This window comes from Trichoplusia ni, chromosome 1 (assembly GCF_003590095.1).
Source record: "Trichoplusia ni isolate ovarian cell line Hi5 chromosome 1, tn1, whole genome shotgun sequence".
NCBI lineage: Eukaryota > Metazoa > Arthropoda > Insecta > Lepidoptera > Noctuidae > Trichoplusia > Trichoplusia ni.
Genome location: NC_039478.1, coordinates 18,284,013 through 18,300,342, shown reverse-complemented (window position 1 = coordinate 18,300,342; position 16,330 = coordinate 18,284,013). Strand labels below are relative to the sequence as shown.

The window sequence follows — 16,330 nt, the reverse complement described above, 5'->3', positions numbered from 1 at the left end:
CGAGCCCAGTTTTTCGGTGTATTCCTTAAAAAACGTGTATACAACTTGTGTGCAGAGTAAGTTTCAAATCTTAGGTTGGAAAATACTTGGTTGTTTTATTACGGCCAAGTATCACCATGTATTCTACATCCTGGATCGGTATTTCATTGGATGAAGTGTTTGTGGTACGTATTATAATTTTATTTGGTTTAAAAGTTCACTGTAAAAGAGATATAAACAAGTTCATTTTGAAGGACATTCTAGAAAGGTCATAATGTTATTATTTTTTATTTTCCACTGTAATAAGTATTACTCTTATTTGTCATCTCGCCTGATAAATCATTCTATCAGGTGTAATTAAAAAAATATGATATGTGAAGACTAAGATAAACATGTACTTAATTATTTATTTGATTGTGTTAAAGACATCTGTTAACAGACACTTGTTTAGTATAGTTATTAATCATACGAAAGTGTTTTCTTTGCCAGAATCATTAAGAAATTCCTTGTTTTGGTACACATGCACATGCCACATAGGCAATGTTTAATTCTACAATCATAAATTGAAAAAGAAAATACAGTAGTCAACATTGATTGCATGAATATCATTCTTTTTGTATGAATACTATTCCCATTTGTATAATTAAAGTATGTTAATAATCTTTTCATTTTATACAAATTTGAGACGCAATTAAAACCATGTGGTAGGTGAAATGCAATTTTCATGTAAAATATTGTACAAACAATGAATTTAAATCTTGATATTAGTTAGTCATTATCAGGATAAGAATTTAAACTTTAAATCTAGAAAATATAATGGCTATTTATGATTTTAATGGCAGGTGTCGGCTCTGCATCTTTCAAACTAAGTTTTAATTTTCAGCGGGTCTGTATGGGTTTTAATAACAATTATATTAGAGAATACAAGAATGATTTATAGTGCTAAATTATTGTTGAAAGTATTTTGTCATCAATTTTTTCAACTTTAATTGGCCCATGTTTTCCGTTCAAGTTGTAAAGTTGCATCAGCTAGGTAAATAAAATTATGATTAAGTATTGTTGTGTATGCTTTTTTATAATTTTGTTCATTTTGTTTAATATAAGATCAAAATATTATATGAGAACAATGATTGTTCAAATAACTAAACATAATATTATAGTCCTGTCCTAGTTATTATTATTATTACCAGCCTGGAATGTCCCACTGCTAGGCAAAGCCCTCCCCACTCTTCTTCCACTTGTGTCTATCATGAGCCGCGAGTGACCAGTTCGGTAAGAACAAATCCAGATCATCCCGCCATCTCCGTCTGGGTCTGCCTGTCCTAGTTATGACTGAATAATTTATAGATAGTAATGCAGTAAGCATAAAAATAATTGTACCTTTTTTTGTTTCAGATAAAAGTACAAAATATGAAATACCACATGTGCAAGTGTAAAATATGTGCTACAAATAATATAAAAGTGGACGATTATAACATAAAATGTGCAAACAACGAATACAAAACGTAAATATAATAAATGATGGAAAGTGATAAAGTTAACAGTTTTCAAAGTTGTGTTTATAAAGTGCACATTGGATGCAGTGTTATTGTCACTAGATGGCGCTGTTGGAATTGTGGTTGAGCAAGTGAGAAACTTGTTCAGCCACTCACCGCTAGATGGCGTTATTGGTAAGTTTGCACACTGACGTAACTGTATGTCTACACCAGCGACATCTTGGATTGAGTAGCCTTATTAATTTAGTTCCTCTTTACGACAGATGTCGCTACTTGTACCAAAATTTTGAATGTTTCATTTTTAGTTACTGAAATTTATCTAGGTATTCTATTCTAGGAAGATGTATATTCATTAGTAGTATTTTAGTATTTAGTAAGTAAAAGTATGTCCATCTGAAAATTACTTGACGCTCAAGGCATTATTTTTGATATGTTCAGCTGTAGCTTACTATTTATGTATTTATTTTCTTGCACTATTTTACAAATTTTGCTGTAATTTTCATACCTTATGTAGGTATTAAAGCACCGCCATACATTTTTCACGTGAAGCTAGCGAGTTTACTAAGTTTCGTCCATTTGTTAAATAGGCACCATACATGCCTACCCACTTGTACAATTATTAGACAGTTAGGTAAAAATAAAAATCGTGACGGGCACCCATTATACGAGCTTCATATTTGACGTCCGTGTTTTAATCCATCTACCTATATGCCTTAAACACTTTCAACGGTCAAGGACTGTCTGGCTGCGAAGCCGTGTGAAATGTTGTGAAATAACAGGTTATGCAATTCGAATAGGAAATTTGAATAAACCAGCCTTGAACCTCGGTCGTTATAAGTTCCTACGTAGACAAACTACTTACTTGGAATTCGGTTTTCGGAAAACTAATTTGAATGCTTCCATTGAGGTTTGTTACGAACGCATCGCTTCGCTGTTTAGTATTCCATTCTTATTTCGATTTGAATTTCTCGGCAGTTACGTCGGAGCGGCCGGGACAAGCAATATTGTGCTTTATATTTTCTTTACATGTAATTCGATTTGGCGTCTTATACTTAAATATAAATTAATTCCAGCTTTATTTTAAGATAACGAAAACCGTTTTGTGAGTGACTTGATTAAAATAAGTTGGTCACTCATTTAATAATAATATTGTAATTTAAGGCCCACTTCGGAAACAACCTTCATATCAAGATATTAAATCTTGTAAATTATTTCATATTTTAATAGTTAAGCCAAATAGTAGAGTCTTAGTCCTGTTGAAGGACGCCATTTTCTTGTTGCCATGCGAACTGTTCGAGTTAAATTTCTGTGAGATAGACTGTTAAACTATAATCGTTTCAGACATCTACTCGTAGGAGGTGTATTATTATAATGTTTGTTTTAAGTTACTAGTATTTCGCGAAGTATGTTGTAACCCGGTATTCCGTTCAGTCCGTTGTATTAGATCATCTTCCCCTATTAATAATGTCTATTTAATATTCAGGAATGGTGGAAGTCGGTTCGTTCGTCATGGGTCTCAGTACCAGCGTTTCCTGGCCAGAAAGTCGTGAGGACATTGCATTCTTTAGAATTAATTAAACTGTGGACGTCACATTTTTGCATTTACGTACCTCGTTCTAAGAATTTATCGTTATGTACATTCTGTCCGTGTTACTTTGAATTCGAGTTGTTACGCGATAGTTTGAAGTACGCAAATGCACGCCAAGTGCTTCTATGTAGAGTTAACTTATGAAGACTTCTTAAAACTTTATTTCCTCGAAGATTAAGGACATAGATATTGTTATTTCGTCGTGTCATCTGAATACTGAGTAACAAGATACTTGTAACGCAGATTTATGTGGAAAATTATGTCGGCTACTTTAGATTTAACTAGAACACAATAAAACGGTAGTAAAACTTTGAAATGTCGTCCTTATTAAGTTTAGTACCTGAATAAACATTTACTGGTTACTTAAGTAATTCATAAAAATCACGTAGTTTATGAACTGCTAAAAAAATGTTTAATCTGTGATCTCACGAGTGAGTGGCACACGTCGCCACATTTCTACTATATGAAGAGAATACAAACTGCTTAATTTATTAGTTTTATTTGTTGTTTTTTGGGACATTTTGACCCGTGCACTGTGTTAAGTTGTTCACACAGGGAAAGAAATACAGAAGATACTGAGTATTTTAGGGTTTTCAAAAATCATAGATCAAACGTTACGTGAAGCTAAGATATAAGTTAAAAACCTTGTTCATGTTTTAAAATAAATAATCTTCAGAGCATGTCGTCTCAATGACAGCTATCGGTGTGACACTTACATTTAGTTTTAAAAGCTAATGTTGTTCTTTCTATTATTAGCGGCATCAGGCGAAAGTTCGATGATCTGTGAAACTGTTCGTGTTTTCAGTTAGAAAGTCGCTAACGTTACGAAACTAGAGTGGGACGAAACTTCCCCATGTTTATGAAACGGTACGCTTTAAAAATAGTGCTCGTTTCGCTTTCTGTCGCTTAGCTACCGTTGTATTTGCGTCCTAATGCCGGCCGTGTGACTCACGTAACGTTTAACATTTTAAATGTTTTTATATTTACAAACAAAGTGTTGAAGGGTTAACAGCACCGGATGTTTTGTCCAGATATGGAATATAACGCTTTTAAAGGAAGTGGATAAAGGGCGCGTGAATCGGAACATAATCGATAAAGTCGATCCGAGCACTCGATTGTTGTGTTGTCGTCTTGTCCGGCTCCATGTATTGTGTGGACGACACTTGTTAGTCGATGGCGCCGCTTTCACGTACGGTCACGAGTATTGTGCTCATTGTAGCCTTATCGCGATCTCATACGAATCAACTTCGACTCGGATACGTTTAAGACAGATTGGGGAGAATACCAAATACAATCTAATTGAGTCAGTCCAAATAGATTCTGTAAATTCTCATTCTGTGCCACTTGGCTGTCAAATAAACTGTTTCTATCCCGACTAGGATTGAATTAGGATAAAATACAAGGCATCCTTTACCCGTGGCCTGTCTAATGTCTTGTAAATGTTTACCTCAAAATGCGAATTCCCTCATTGTTAGTTACTTAAACGGTTGAATATTTTACTTGTTTCTTACGTAACATTGTTTCATTAGATGTTTGTTTGTTATTTTTGTATGGTCCAGGAGCATAAAGGTCACTCGATAAGTGAATCTCCCGGCGCTAGAACACTCGCAAGGACACGAGTCGTTGATCCGTCGGCGACCTTTTGTCCTGACAATATCACTGTTGTACTCGAGTGTATATACTAGGTGTAAATAATCCTGTACAGTCTGTCTAATTCTGCGAATTCAATCGCTTTAGCTATTGATTTTGATGCAGGTTTTTTTTGTTTAATATCATTGTATTCCTGTTATGTTTTCAAGGAATTGTCAAGGCAAAGTAATGCATGGACGAGTATTTAAGCTCACTAAGCTAAGCCCACTAGTTGCGACGTGTTGCAGGTTCCCCGCGAAGAACAAGCCTTTGATCCACGAATGCCTATTCTGAGTCTGGCGGTCTCAAGGATTAAATTCCTCAGAGCGGCAGTCCTCGTTAAAAAATACGTATATATTATCATTCAAACGCAAAATAAAATTTTGATTTGTAACTAACGTTTTGTCTGGTTCTCATTACGCTGTTTTTATCAATGCGCTCAAATAAACAGTGACTTTAGCAAACTTACCTCTACGTACAAAACACTTGAAACTTAGACACAGTTTCGTTAAACATACAAGTTGAGAAGGTCGAAACCCAGACAATGTGCTAATGACGTGGTAGCATCATCAATCTTTTATAACTACCCGCTTAATTAAAGTCGGCGTTTTCTACATATTTAAATACTTTACCTCGTAATGTGTTAATGGAATAAGTCTGCTGGTTATATTGTTTTACTACAATTCAAATGCAGTTTTATTTTTATGTATATTTACTTAAAGATTTAATACTATAGTATATTTTTGGTGATTATACGGTAGGAGGTAATTTGGATGTTTTGTTGTCGATTAAATAACGTGTTATTTTAGTTTAATATGTGTATTGAGTATTTAAATTGCAGCGTCTTGCTATGCGATGGAATTTTTGAGACAATTTGTACAAATAATTTGAATTTAGATAAGAATTAGAACGAGGTTCTTATATTCTTGCAAGAATTTTAATTCCAGTTGGATTAAAGTCCTCTTTTTAAGTCCATAAACTTTCTGATGGCTAAAATATATAACATATATAAAAATTTAGTATATAACCTTTTATTACTTCTATATGTCATTATTCGATTTAATTTGCCTCGAAAGATATTAATACACACCATTAGTGAAGTAAATCAATTGACAGATGGACCCTTACTTAAGGTAATAAACTAAAAGGTTTGTTTAATTTATCTTTATAACATTAAAACTTGAATAAAAAGTGAACACTTCAGTTTTTATTCATCTTCAATTATAATAATTATTATTATCTTCAATTATTTTAAACTTTATTAAAGCGCTGTTTTTTTAAATGTTGGTATTACCTATTTTACAAAATCAGGTAGCTACGTGTCCACAGTTTGCCAACAATAATTCTTATTTACGGCATTATTATAAATCCATTCACAACCTTGTCGGGGAGGTGACATTCGATCATAAAATCGTCAATCCCTTGTCACCGTAACTTGAGTATTCTTTATAAAAGCGACTTCATAATATACTCGGTAAAGAAAAACACGGATTATATCTTCGAAGACGACGTGACGCCATTTAAAACGAGTCTTAATACACTAACTATATTATAAGGAGCTATAAAACCCAACAATGACTCTGTCAATTGCCAAAACTTTTGTGTATCCACTCACAATAAAGTTTATTACGTCTGAACCTATGTGATAATAGACTAAGTTGTTTAAATGGTTGCATATCATTCACTCGTATATATATAATTTACGAGCAATTTGCAAAAGTGCTAGTTTACGAGGCTCTTAAAAGGGTATAATGTGGGGGTCTTGTTTATGCTGCATAGAGTAGTAGTCGCGGCATGGGGGACGCTGCTCGCTGTGCACAGATTGACTGCTTTCGTTATCATAGCCTCGGAATGACCGTAAATAATCATTATCAACTACTTTGATAACAATCGTTGATCTCTAGGGAATACATAATACACAGCTCATAGCGTTAACTATCAGTTATCTTTTAAATAAACACGAAAGATCTCGAACTTTACAATAAAAGCTCATCTAAAACCACTGTTAATGTATTGTAATTAAATTGCTTATCTTAAAAATAAAAAGAATGAATGCAAAAATGTCGTGTAACGCAAGGAAAATTAATTTTCGCGCTTGCTATCATAATTTTATTAATTAATTAATTTTTACACGCGAGTCCGTTCGCGTGAATATGATGACTTGCTCTGTTCCGCTACTGAGTTTGCTATGCTGCGTTCATTACTATATGTAAAAATTATTTTATAATTTTGGTTTTATTCAAACGGGTCGGAACTCCGCCATTTTTTGTTGTGATAGACTTATTTAGGAAATAGAACGTAATTATAACGTTTGTATTATCATAGAGATGATGTTATTCTTCACCGGGGTATAATGGGCTGTGACGTTAACGCGTCGGTTGCCACAGCCTTAGGGCGTTGTAGGTCTCTACACGCTTTCAATGAGATTCTCCGCTCCGCATAGCAACAGGATTAGGAACGCTCCAAATTCGTATTGTCAATACACGAATAATTGAATTTACGTTTTTCTATAACTCCGACATCACCTGCATTTTGGTCTATGTGAAAAAAATGGAGCCCCATATATTTGGCGTCTCGTTACTCAATGTCTTGTGCTATTGTATGTTCAAGACTATTGTCTGCCGCGATTTTGCCATGGGCTACCCCAGTTCCGTATTGAGCAATTAAGCACGTATTTATAGTGGGACGTTCTGCAGTCGGTGTGCGGCGTCGTCTTCCCGCCAGGTGCTAGTCGTACTTTTTTCCTCGATAGCATTGTGGACGGCTTCGTTTCGAACTACAATGGAACCAAGATTTGCACAAAAACGCGTCTTAAAAAGGGGGTCGTTGAAAAAACTATGGTTATGCAGAATGTCCAAACGTTAGTTCGATGGACTGTAGTCGCGTGCCGCGATGCTTTATATTTAATAGCCGTTTTTTCACTTTGATTCCCAGGTGACGCCGCAGCTTGCCGCTGTCGCCGCGATCACGATTGTTTTCAAACTAAATCCCATTCACAGTACTTACTGAAGTATATTTTTCTCGTTAAATGTTATGACACGCTGATGGACGGCAATTAAAAAGTTGTTAGTTCTCGTAAATTATTTCAAACGCGATCTATTTTCGTGGCTAACAATTAGTCACTGAAAAACGATGCGTATTCTAAAGTTCGTTGCCTCGGCATCACGAGATTAACGCGCGATATTATTCTTTCTCAAACGCTGTCGTTGACACAAGAGATTCTAAATAGACTAAAATTGATTAGTTGCCTATGAGCAACACGGTTTAAATTTTATCTTTACCACGTCAAGATTGCACGAACAGTGTTCGTAGCGGTCGCGTGGGAGTGTATTTTTATTTTGTAGCATAGGTACACAGAATTGACACAGTCTGTCAATTGGTTTGATACCCCTTAACAATGCTTCCCGCGCTTTTACGGGATGAATGATTGAACGAATGAATGGATGTCTGTGACGCTCCGTATTGATACTCTGCGGGCGGTTGATGACTGACTTGTGTATGACTAAATTAAATAAATATTTCATTGTGTTGTGTGATCTTGAACGATCAGATTCGTAAAAAGGTTTTTGTATTCATTTGTTACTGTTTACTAAACATATATTGATGGCTTTTTGATTACCGAAGCGTTAAATGATATCTATGAGTCGTATTCATGTAGTACAGAATAGAATTTAATTAGTTGTTTAACTAATTTATTTAAGAAAGAAACTGACTTTAATTATTCTCTGTAAAAAAGCAAAAAGCGAGAATATTTAAGAGGAATGAAAAATATTATAAACAGTTCAGGCGAAACTCGTGAAACTTAATGAGAACTAGGAAGTGAAGTGGCCTACTCTTTTTTAGATCATAAAAATGCCTTAATCAGTGTACGGGCACTGGCGCCAGATCTAGATAGTGCACACTCAATTCAGACGAAAAAATACTTAATTAATTTTAATTACGACGATTTATGTAAGGATTTCCATAACGAAGTATGCATGTTGGAGCATTTAAATGGTGTTTTCGATACAGGCGCATACTATTGAATGCCTGCTTGATTCTAAATGAACATTTTGCATAGTAATTATCATTTGTCCCTTCGAATTTAACTATGGCCGTTGATGAGATTAACGTCAATTTATGTGTGTGTGAGTTTCTGTTATCACAATATTCTCGTAGTATTTATTATTTTTTTGAATACAATGGTAAGAATTAAGTTATTTAATGTTTAAACTTAAGTAGGTAATTACAATTAAAGCTCTTTGTTTGTTCCATGTAGTTAGGCACAAACATTTTGAGTGTTGTAGCTACATGCAGGAATTCAAACAGCTTTTTTGAACAGTAAGTCTCGCTCGGAATGCAAGCCCGTTACTCTATTGATGCAAGCGCGCGATCTTTGAATATTTTAGACGTATCGTCTTGCATGCGCGCGCGCCGCCGCGCCGGCACAAACAATTCGTGTTGTAATTCGCCGTCTTTTTAGCACTGTAACATATACCAGGGAAAAAGTAATTGCACATTGCGAAATTATTGTTGGATTATTATTAGTTTTTGTTAATGGAGTTTCGAGAAACGACAGCCAGCTGCCTGAAAATCATCTGGATGTAAACATTGCTAGAGTTTACGGCCAATTAACGTTGAAATGCACTTACTACTTAGCCGTTATTTTCGAACAACTTTGCGGTAAATAAGCTCTTCGCTTTGTAAAGTATTTCATTACAATCGGTTTGACATTCAATTTCAAATATCTTCGAATGTCCACACTATCGAGAGTTTCTATAAAAAACAATCATGAGATTCGCTGAGCTAGCGCGGGATGATAATAGAGCATTTCTCAAAATTGCCATTTTTTTTACTATTTTCTCCCCAACGCGGCTTGTTTGGACAGGCCCCTTGCTTCCATGACTAAGAAACTTTTGAAGAAGTACGGATATTAAACCTAGAATTTTAGGGTTGAGACTTTTAATGTTTTATAGTGTCTAGACTAATTCCTCCGAGTTCTTAGCATCATTCAACCCTAAAACTTTATTAATCAACTAAAGGATTAACAAGTAAAGAGGCTTCTATATTGTGACATATTTCATGAAATGTAGAAATTAGGTGCCGAAAAAGAGTGTTTAAAAACTTGACGATAATAGATACAATATTTTATCCTCAAACATTATTTGTGCATCAGCAAAAATGGATAGTTTAAAAAGATTTGACCGTCAAAGCGTCTAAAATATTCTAGAAATAGTAAAGTTTACGTAATTTAATTGAATAATTTCGTACAATCCAAGTAACAAAAAATTGCAAATGTATTTTGTTTTATGCTCGACAGATTGAAGTCAGCTCCCATAAAAAAGCGACTATCATCTAATTAAACTCCTAATTTACATAGTAAGTAACGTCTTAGTTAAAATGATAAAAACAACGTAATGTTTAATCGCATTAAGTTTGCGTGTTCGCATTGCTCTCGTTGTAGCTTACGGGATGCAGGGAGTTACCGTGCTAACTTAAATATTTATGTAACTAACTACACTATGTATTAAATATTAATGGAGATCGTTAGCTCACACGCTACCGCGTCTAGACGGGAAGTAGCTTGTAAAGTTGCTTTTTATGGATTGAATAAAATCTGGCTCGCTCGGCCCCTCGCGCCCGTACCTACAGGACACTACCAGAGGGTGACAACTTGTTTTCGATGCTAAATTAATTGCACGTCTACGGGGTTGGGTATCACGTGAACAAGTTGCCGTTATTTTTTAAATTATGTAGGGTATAAACGAAAATACTGGTACGTAAAAGAAAAACGTCGCTTAAACTATACATTATGTATGCAAAATCCCAAAAACAACCCTGGTTGGTATATCGGGATAATGCTTAGTAACGGAAATACTAACCGCAAAATACCAGTTTTGTTCAAAAATAACGCTCATATCAGTAAATGCAGGCGTCTATCAACTCGACGGAGTTTCCCTTAACCGATATTTAGGTACTTTTATCCTACAAGGAAAACGTGCGAAGTTATAAGTAGGTGACATTATGTATGCAAAATCATATTTACACTACCTAATATAAAATTCATAAACTGCCACATCCATTTAAAGATGACACTAATGTCACTGATTTAGTATTCCAAGTGTAGTCGATTATGCATCATTTTAGTTTTTGCTCGAATTAGTGATGAATGTGGGTGCTTAAAAAGAACATTTCGTGGCGAATTAGTCTTGTATTAACGAATCGCACAGAAAATAGCTTAATAGATGTTTAATATTTATTAAACTCTTTCTTAGATAGTTTTTACTTCAACTTCACTAATGACTGTTCAAGTTGTATACAAACATTTGCCCGTCTCTATTATGATTGCGTACTTATTTTTTTAATGAATGACGATTCAACAAGCGGTTATTTTTTTGTCTGCCATTAATTTCGCATCCGGAATAATTTGTGTGGGTGGCATCGCCGGCCAGACTGCGTGAGGTCTGCTACCTCAGACCTCAATGACAGAATATATTTTCAATTTTGTTTTAAATTAACTGATTGTGTCAATAAAGTTCGTGTTCGTTACCTAACAGGCTCTGTGACGCGTAAGCCCAGATGTTAGTGATGATCCATTACGAATGATTACCATAATACGAGTAATCTAGTGTTTGCAATAAAATTTATCTATTATTTAAATATTTACGTAAATGCAATTTTATTTACGGTTCCTATCCTTTAATCGTGCTTACTATAGATATTACGATGTGGTATTCATGTTTATTACTTTATATTCCATTTGCTGTCACTAAAATCACTACAGAATGTTTTATATCATAGGTAGATAGTAAAATTGTAACATTCCTTAGAATTAATCTAATGTAATGTCATCATTATCATATTAAATCATCAGGTGATTTCTCACTTCATTTTGATGAACCTTGTAACGTAATTAATATAAACGTCACTAGTAACTAAATAATCTATTACGAGTTATTAGTTATAACCGCCCATCCCTACGCCTGGCAGCGCAACTTCGCGCCTAAATTTGAAATGAGAACGCGTGAGAAAACGCTCGCGGCTCGTCTTGAATTACGACGTTCGGAATGTGAATGAACGGTTCGAAAAAAAAAATGTCTTGGAAACTACTTTTTGGCTTGTTAGAGTTTCGTACTCTGTGGAGTGTTGAGAAGAACGGTTTATTTTTTTTTTGTTGTTGTATGTCCTGCAGGCACGAGCATGCTTCGCGCAGCCACATGTTATTATGTCAATAATTATGAACTATTTCGACAACAAGACTATTTTTAACAAGCGGAATTTTTACCAGGACATCATTATCACAATATCGAATGTAAAGTGAAAAAATAACCGTTAACATTTTCCCGCTTAGACTTCTGAAACCACTAGCCTTGGTGACTAATAACACAATTTCTTTTCCTTATAGGTAAATGTAATTATTATTTATTTTATCAATCGGTAATTTTACATGTCAAGAACCTAAGTGTGTGTTTGCGGTCAGCCTAGGCCAGCCGTATGTCGACGAACTGCTTTTAACACATTTGACGGATGTTATTTGCAGCAAAAAAACAAGCGATAATTTAGCAAAAGAGGTCTATATCATTAGAACGATAAAGAACTAATATTAGATCATAGGCTTTTTTACTGGTAGAAGTGGCTAGAATTAATTATAGTACCATCGGTCTTAGCTCTGACTTGTAACCCAACTGACAGGATATATAAAAATCATAGTTAATCAACTTCCCAGTCACTAGGCAACACTAAAAAGTTAATGCTATTACGCTAATATAGCCGTGAAAATGCTTGCCCTTAACACAACACCTCATACGTAAGGCGAGCCGAAATCTACTTACAAGGTTTCTGAACTCCTGATAATTAACTTACACAGTGAAGACACTAACTAAGTACCTAATAAACTTAGCATTGTTATATAAAAGTGGGCTGTCGTGCGGGATTTGTTTAACTGTCACCATGGCAACGCACTTAACAAGTGTTGCGTGACCATAGCGAGAACAGACAAGGCGTTGATGAGTGGCCCGTGTTTTGTCTGTTATTGTCTTTTCTATTCTGTCTTAGTTCTAGTATTGTGCTAATAGGCTCGGGAATTAATGAGGTTTTTGATACTTGCCGTCATTGTTGTAGGACACTGATCTGTTTGATCATCATTTTATTCATGGTTAAGCGTAAAGGCGGACTATCTGAATTGAAATAAAATGAGCAGTATTTAGGATCGGTTTAGACTTAAACAGCCCGAAAAGTTTACGAGCTCCTTTGACAACCCAAGCTTTATTTGGCGATCCCGCAACCACTAGACTAACGAACCGGGTAAATTGCATTCGTATAGAAAGCAAAGATCCGCTTCCAAATATCATAACAACTCGTTTCCCTCAATTGTTATCTCACACACCTATTGTATTAACTTCTTGGCATGGCAACAGAGTCCCTTTTATTAAAACTTCTTTTGAATTGTGACACAAATCATTTTGTAGAAAAAATAAAATCGTATCTAATCCCCTTATTTATCCGAACAGCTTTGTTTTTTTTACCGTCAAATTGCGCCATAGAATCTGAACACGTGCTGTCTTGAAGAAATTACGGGTTCGAGGGAGACGTGTACGATATAGTTTAGTTAGACACGGAGTAGGGTGTGTGGTGTGTACGGTGCCCATGGGGTGCGGGTGCTTTCGGGACTGACGCGACGGTGAGAGATTCACACCTATACAACAATACGACGGATAGAGTTACACGGATGGGCTCTTGTCTGTTAAAATATTGTAAAATATCAAGCTTAAAGAAAACAACAATGTAAATGAGTCTTTAGAAATCAGAACGCTGTGATACAGAAGTCATAGCAAGCTCAGTTATCAAAGTTAACACCCCAACATTAAATATTAATTTTAATAGTCATATTTATGACTAAACTTGCTTTAATCATAACCCTTCCCCTTTCAAGTTCTTAATTTTTACGACGGTCCTCTTTGTTGAGCGATTGTCGAAATTAGCGTTTGTAACGGCACAGTCCACGGTAATGGGATCGTTTGGTCACATTATACGTGAGCAGCCAGCGCCGGGTGCGGCAGATGGCTCGGCTCAGACGTTCCCTTTTCAATTGCCCATCTCCACCAAGCACCCATTTTTTTGCCCCCAAACTGATTGTGATCACTACTATTGTAATTTCCATTGTGTTACACGGCATTGTTACGGTGAAATTCTTAGGTTCTCGGCTTTTCTAAGGCATATTGCAAATTTTCTTTTTCTATGATTTCTATGAATCTGTGGGAACCGTTTTGCAATTTTGGATTAAGATCGAGGGTAATACTTGGGGATCGCGATCGTGAGATGTCGATTAGATCATTGATTTGAATGTATTGTGTTACAGTTTTAAAAGCTCCCGTTTTGCGCTAATAGTGGGTACGTTATAAGGGTACATATTTCTTTAAAAATTGGAGCTTGTTCGTCATTATTTATTTAGGAGCAGAACTGATATTGATTTATCGAATGACTGTTAGAATAAAATAATCGTTTGGGTCTTGTGGGCTATTTATTGTGATTGCATGGCGTGCCAAAACCGATTTTGCAATTGCATTGTGCATATAAATTTGTTTTAGGAAGCGAAAATATAAACGGAGAGAAAACGGTTCTAAAACAATCCCACTCGACCCTGATGTATTAAGAATGTGACAAAGACTGTAAAAAGCTACTTAGTTAAGACGAAATGTTGTCTGTACGAAAATTGCTAAAGAATTTTGCTGTTCTACTTAAATCACAACAAAACAAACCGCTTGACTTTTTTGTTCTAAATGTCCTTCAAGCAGATCACCTTCAATTAAGTACCTGTGCTTTAACCACCCCAAAAAAATAAAATAAATTACTCTTTTTATGACCCATTTCTCCTAATTCCCACAGTCGTGGCTATCATAATATTGTTTTAGTAGCTCTACCCTTGAATATTAACATGAAGCCGCTTGTATTTTTCTTCAAAGGGACACCTACCCTTTCAAAACTCATCGCCAGCCCTCCTGCCGTTCCAAGTGCCTGAGTCAAACACTCAAAATCAAGTGGTCTACTTGTGGCAGTTCGCCGCAAAAACTTGTACTTGTTGTAACACATTTTATAGCTCTGTTTCACGTCTGTATTTAACAATTTTACTTTATCGAACAAGCGGATCACGTAGCAACGATAATGCGAGGTCTTGCCTTACAATTCTGTGACCTTACAGTTTTGGAACCTTACATTGCGATAGACTTCTCTCGGCCCTATTTGAGCCTTTACGAGATTGACTCAAATTCGTTACTGTTCAATTTGTACGATTTCGTTAGTGACAAATAGTCCTTTAACTAAACGATAATCCGTGAACGTTTATTGTAGACAAGTTGGAGATGAATAAAATAGAAAATCGATTTAATTATTTTAAAATAATGCTACTTCTACATAATGCTTACAGCGGTTTTAATAGTGCAGAAGGGAAAGCTTTTGACTGATCCTTAAATATTTAAATGAAGCTGGATTCAGGCAAATGTATTTTCATCCCCATTTTATGGTTACGACGACATGTTCTGGCCTTGTCATCATTACTTGCCATATGTCTCTGTATGTCTGTCTGCATCCATTTAATATAAAGCTCCAATGGCAATTTCCACCCATTACATGACGTAAGCAGCGCCCAAATGGCCAAATTGAGTTATAAATCTTGCGCAACGTCTTCATTTTAAATTCGCCAGTTGTCCATTTCGTGCCTAACAAAATTAGCGGGCACTTTTTAGTCCCTCCAGTTGGATTCGAGTCACGTATGAACTGTTAAGGCGCATCTAGCGTTGGGGAGCTGAGTTTAATCTTGAAGGAATGTCGGACGCTCATAACAACGCCAGTTCTGAGTTATGGACCGATAAACGCGACGGATTTGAATACAGCGCGACGAGACGGCGTCAACCCCTTCCTGATGAGGTACACGCCAAGATGGAACCTCCGGAAGATTCCTAATCGAAATTAGGAAGTCGCTGTAGTCTAGTCAGATATTCAGGACGCTCATTTGCATTCGCCCCAATGCTCAGACATTCCTCCTGTAATGAATGTACGGTATTATTTCACTAGAATTAAACAATTAACTTTACTGTTATGTATACTGCTCCTTTGATCTTTTCTTATTACAATAAAGTCAATTTATTTTTGTATTTAATTCTACGTAAAGAGATTTGCTTTTATTAAAGCTCCTAAACGTTCTTAGAATGTTTCATTTGCTTTATTTTCTGAAAAACCTAATTGCTTTTTTCTGAAGATTATTTTGTAGATTGAACAAATTGTAGTTTTTGTGCGACGAGACACCTAGGTTTAATGTGTATTTTAGGAACTAAAGGCCGTTAAGGTCGCGTGCTATTTCTCAGAAGGCTGACTTTCAGATAGTTGACAATAGACACCATGGTCACGTAATCACTGGCTCAGAAACGTTTGTTCGTGTCAAACCGACTTCTGTCAGACCAAATGCGTCGTTCAAGCGTCAGTGAACGCTTCGCTGGCTGATGTATGAGCAATTATACTTAACCGTAGATTAGTTTTAAATTTTACCAGACTTTGTTTTTAATAACTATACGTTCTTATTTCACGCTGCTTTTTGCTGCCGACGTTACCATTATTTACTAGAACAATTTATAAAAAAACGAAAAATACTTTTTTACGCAGAGTA

The 16,330-nt window shown here is 35.6% G+C and overlaps 1 protein-coding gene across 3 annotated transcripts in view; it reads left to right on the top strand.

Annotated features, from left to right (window-relative positions):
* The window catches only part of LOC113497812 (mitochondrial cardiolipin hydrolase-like), a 113,207-nt gene that overhangs the window by 1,802 nt on the left and 95,075 nt on the right, over window positions 1–16,330 (top strand). For 2 of the 3 annotated variants that reach the window (XM_026877573.1, XM_026877564.1), the window contains exon 4: window positions 1,375–1,649. The gene's annotated coding sequence lies outside the window, so the exon portion shown is untranslated. Of the gene's footprint in view, window positions 1–1,374; window positions 1,650–2,958; window positions 3,176–16,330 lie in introns of those variants that run through there. The other variant, XM_026877580.1, reaches the window with a different exon arrangement.